Source organism: Carex rostrata, chromosome 6 (genome assembly GCF_964058835.1).
Source record: "Carex rostrata chromosome 6, lpCarRost1.2, whole genome shotgun sequence".
Classification (NCBI taxonomy): Eukaryota; Viridiplantae; Streptophyta; class Magnoliopsida; order Poales; family Cyperaceae; genus Carex; species Carex rostrata.
The window spans coordinates 14,615,377-14,620,376 of record NC_135923.1 but is presented as its reverse complement, the minus strand read 5'-3'; positions in this window follow the sequence as shown (position 1 = coordinate 14,620,376).

Sequence of the window (5,000 nt, the reverse complement as noted above, 5' to 3'; positions counted from 1 at the left end):
TTCAACCCGCATCGGTCTCTGCGGGGCGCCTCCACGCTTAGGCACCCCGCTCAACCGTGTTTCGCCGGCTTTACGGCTGGGGATTTCAACCCGCTCGGTCACTGCGGGGCGCCTCCACGCTTAGGCGCCCCGCTCAACCGTGTTTCGCCGGCTTTACGGCTGGGGATTTCAACCCGCGCGGCTACCCGCATCGGTCTTACGGGCGCCTCCACGCTTAGACGCCCTGCCCGAACGTGTTTCGCCGGCTTTACGGCTGGGGATTTCAACCCGCTCGGTCTCTGCGGGGCGCCTCCACGCTTAGGCGCCCCAATGAACCGTGTTTCGCCGGCTTTACGGCTGGGGATTTCAACCCGCGCGGCTACCCGCATCGGTCTTACGGGCGAAACTCCACGCGGAGTCGCCCTGCCCGAACGTGTTTCGCCGGCTTTACGGCTGGGGATTTCAACCCGCTCGGTCTCTGCGGGGCGCCTCCACGCTTAGGCGCCCCGCTCAACCGTGTTTCGCCGGCTTTACGGCTGGGGATTTCAACCCGCTCGGTCACTGCGGGGCGCCTCCACGCTTAGGCGCCCCGCTCAACCGTGTTTCGCCGGCTTTACGGCTGGGGATTTCAACCCGCGCGGCTACCCGCATCGGACTTACGGGCGCCTCCACGCTTAGACGCCCTGCCCGAACGTGTTTCGCCGGCTTTACGGCTGGGGATTTCAACCCGCTCGGTCTCTGCGGGGCGCCTCCACGCTTAGGTGCCCCAATGAACCGTGTTTCGCCGGCTTTACGGCTGGGGATTTCAACCCGCGCGGCTACCCGCATCGGTCTTACGGGCGAAACTCCACGCGGAGTCGCCCTGCCCGAACGTGTTTCGCCGGCTTTACGGCTGGGGATTTCAACCCGCTCGGTCTCTGCGGGGCGCCTCCACGCTTAGGCGCCCCGCTCAACCGTGTTTCGCCGGCTTTACGGCTGGGGATTTCAACCCGCTCGGTCTCTGCGGGGCGCCTCCACGCTTAGGCGCCCCAATGAACCGTGTTTCGCCGGCTTTACGGCTGGGGATTTCAACCCGCTCGGTCTCTGCGGGGCGCCTCCACGCTTAGGCGCCCCAATGAACCGTGTTTCACCGGCTTTACGGCTGGGGATTTCAACCCGCGCGGCTACCCGCATCGGCCTTACGGGCGAAACTCCACGCGGAGTCACCCTGCCCGACCGCTTTTCGCCGGCTTTACGGCTGGGGATTTCAACCCGCATCGGTCTTACGGGCGCCTCCACGCTTAGACGCCCTGCCCCACCGTGTTTCGCCGGCTCTACGGCTGGGGATTTCAACCCGCGTGGTCCGTGTTTTTCGGTAACATATTCGTGTTCCTTGCCCCCGACGGGCCATGTTTTTCGGTAACAAAATCGTGTCTTTTGTCCCCGCTGCACCGTGTTTTTTGCCCCCGCTCAACCGTGTTTTTTGCCCCCGCTCAACCGTGCTTACTGCCCCCGCTCAACCGTGTTTTTTCGGTAACATAATCGTGTTTTCGGGTAACATAATCTTGTTTTTCGGGCCATTTTACACCGACGGAGGCACCCACAGGGGCCATGTACACCCCGCTTGGCATGTACATGAGGGGCTGCCTCTTCCAAAAATCCTTCCCCCCTATAGGGGAATATGCATTTTGGGTCTCCAGCCACGCCCAGGGTTACCACCCCCTGGAAATCCCCCAGGTTTACCCCCCATTTTATGTGGATGCATAGATTCAGACCGCCCTGCTCCATCGCTTTTGGCCATTTTTGCCCAACGTTAGCCGCTTCGGCATGCCGCTGGACTGTTTTCGGGCCTTTTTCACCGACGCTTGGCCGTATCCGCTTAGTTTTCCCCAACGCTTGGCCGCATCCGCTTAGTTTTCCCCCGCTGGACTTTTTTCGGGTCACTTTTGCCCAACGTTAGCGGCTTCCGCTTGCCGCTGGACTGTTTTCGGGCCCTTTTTCACCGACCCTTGGCCGTATCCGCTTAGTTTTCCCCAACGCGTGGCCGCATCCGCTTAGTTTTCCCCCGCTGAACTGTTTTCGGGTCACTTTTGCCCAACGTTAGCCGCTTCCGCTTGCCGCTGGGCTGTTTTCGGGCCATTTTTCCCCAACACTTGGCCGTATCCGCTTAGTTTTCCCCAACGCGTGGCCGCATCCGCTTAGTTTTCCCCCGCTGAACTGTTTTCGGGTCAGTTTTGCCCAACGTTAGCCGCTTCCGCTTGCCGCTGGACTGTTTTCGGGCCAATTTCCACCGACTCTTGGCCGTATCCGCTTAGTTTTCCCCAACGCGTGGCCGCATCCGCTTAGTTTTCCCCCGCTGAACTGTTTTCGGGTCAGTTTTGCCCAACGTTAGCCGCTTCCGCTTGCCGCTGGGCTGTTTTCGGGCCAATTTCCACCGACACTTGGCCGCATCCGCTTAGTTTTCCCCAACGCGTGGCCGCATCCGCTTAGTTTTCCCCCGCTGAACTGTTTTCGGGTCAGTTTTGCCCAACGTTAGCCGCTTCGGCTTGCCGCTGGACTGTTTTCGGGCCAATTTCCACCGACTCTTGGCCGTATCCGCTTAGTTTTCCCCAACGCGTGGCCGCATCCGCTTAGTTTTCCCCCGCTGAACTGTTTTCGGGTCACTTTTGCCCAACGTTAGCCGCTTCCGCTTGCCGCTGGGCTGTTTTCGGGCCAATTTCCACCGACACTTGGCCGCATCCGCTTAGCTTTCCCCAACGCGTGGCCGCATCCGCTTAGTTTTCCCCCGCTTAACTGTTTTCGGGTCACTTTTCCCCAACGTTAGCGGCTTCCGCTTGCCGCTGGACTGTTTTCGGGCCCTTTTTCACCGACCCTTGGCCGTATCCGCTTAGTTTTCCCCAACGCGTGGCCGCATCCGCTTAGTTTTCCCCCGCTGGACTGTTTTCGGGTCACTTTTGCCCAACGTTAGCGGCTTCCGCTTGCCGCTGGACTGTTTTCGGGCCCTTTTTCACCGACCCTTGGCCGTATCCGCTTAGTTTTCCCCAACGCGTGGCCGCATCCGCTTAGTTTTCCCCCGCTGAACTGTTTTCGGGTCACTTTTGCCCAACGTTAGCCGCTTCCGCTTGCCGCTGGGCTGTTTTCGGGCCATTTTTCCCCAACACTTGGCCGTATCCGCTTAGTTTTCCCCAACGCGTGGCCGCATCCGCTTAGTTTTCCCCCGCTGAACTGTTTTCGGGTCAGTTTTGCCCAACGTTAGCCGCTTCCGCTTGCCGCTGGACTGTTTTCGGGCCAATTTCCACCGACTCTTGGCCGTATCCGCTTAGTTTTCCCCAACGCGTGGCCGCATCCGCTTAGTTTTCCCCCGCTGAACTGTTTTCGGGTCAGTTTTGCCCAACGTTAGCCGCTTCCGCTTGCCGCTGGGCTGTTTTCGGGCCAATTTCCACCGACACTTGGCCGCATCCGCTTAGTTTTCCCCAACGCGTGGCCGCATCCGCTTAGTTTTCCCCCGCTGAACTGTTTTCGGGTCAGTTTTGCCCAACGTTAGCCGCTTCGGCTTGCCGCTGGACTGTTTTCGGGCCAATTTCCACCGACTCTTGGCCGTATCCGCTTAGTTTTCCCCAACGCGTGGCCGCATCCGCTTAGTTTTCCCCCGCTGAACTGTTTTCGGGTCACTTTTGCCCAACGTTAGCCGCTTCCGCTTGCCGCTGGACTGTTTTCGGGCCAATTTCCACCGACTCTTGGCCGTATCCGCTTAGTTTTCCCCAACGCGTGGCCGCATCCGCTTAGTTTTCCCCCGCTGAACTGTTTTCGGGTCAGTTTTGCCCAACGTTAGCCGCTTCCGCTTGCCGCTGGGCTGTTTTCGGGCCATTTTTCCCCAACACTTGGCCGTATCCGCTTAGTTTTCCCCAACGCGTGGCCGCATCCGCTTAGTTTTCCCCCGCTGAACTGTTTTCGGGTCACTTTTGCCCAACGTTAGCCGCTTCCGCTTGCCGCTGGACTGTTTTCGGGCCAATTTCCACCGACTCTGGGCTGGATCCGCTTAGTTTTCCCCAACGCTTGGCTGCATCCGCTTAATTTTCCCCAGCTGAACTGTTTTCGGGTCACTTTGTCCCAACGTTAGCCGTTTCCGGTTGCCGCTGGACTGTTTTCGGGCCATTTTCCACCGACTCTTGGCCGTATCCGCTTGGTTTTGCCCAACGCTTGGCTGCTTCCGCTTAATTTCCCCCAGCTGAACTGTTTTCGGGTCACTTTTGCCCAACGTTAGCCGTTTCCGCTTGCCGCTGGACTGTTTTCGGGCCATTTTTCACCGACACTTGGCCGTATCCGCTTAGTTTTCGCCAACAATTGGCTGCATCCGCTTAATTTTCCAAGCTATACTGCTTTCGGGTCAGTTTTGCCCAACGTTAGCCGCTTCCGCTTGCCGCTGGGCTGTTTTCGGGCCATTTTCCACCCACGCTGGCACCGACGGGGCCATGTACACCCACGCGCGTGTACATGAGGGGGCACCCATTTTTGAAAACCTTGCCCCCCTATAGGGGAATATGCATTTTGAGGCTCTAGCCACGCCCAGGGTTACCACCCCCTGAAAATCCCCCAAGTCAAAATCACCCATGTAAAATATTCAAAAAAATCTCAAAAAATCACAAAAAATTTATAAAATCAAATAAATTCAAAAAAAAAAAAAAATTTCAAAAATTCAAAAAAAATTCAAAAAATTCAAAAAAATTCAAAAAAATTCAAAAAATTCAAAAATTCAAAAAAAGTCCAAAAACCCAAAAAAACTTCAAAAATTTCAAAAATTCAAAAAAATTTCAAAAAAATTTCAAAAATTTGCCCCGCTGAACTGTTTTCGGGTCAGTTTTGCCCAACGTTAGCCGCTTCCGCTTGCCGCTGGACTGTTTTCGGGCCAATTTCCACCGACTCTTGGCCGTATCCGCTTAGTTTTCCCCAACGCGTGGCCGCATCCGCTTAGTTTTCCCCCGCTGAACTGTTTTCGGGTCACTTTTGCCCAACGTTAGCCGCTTCCGCTTGCCGCTGGGCTG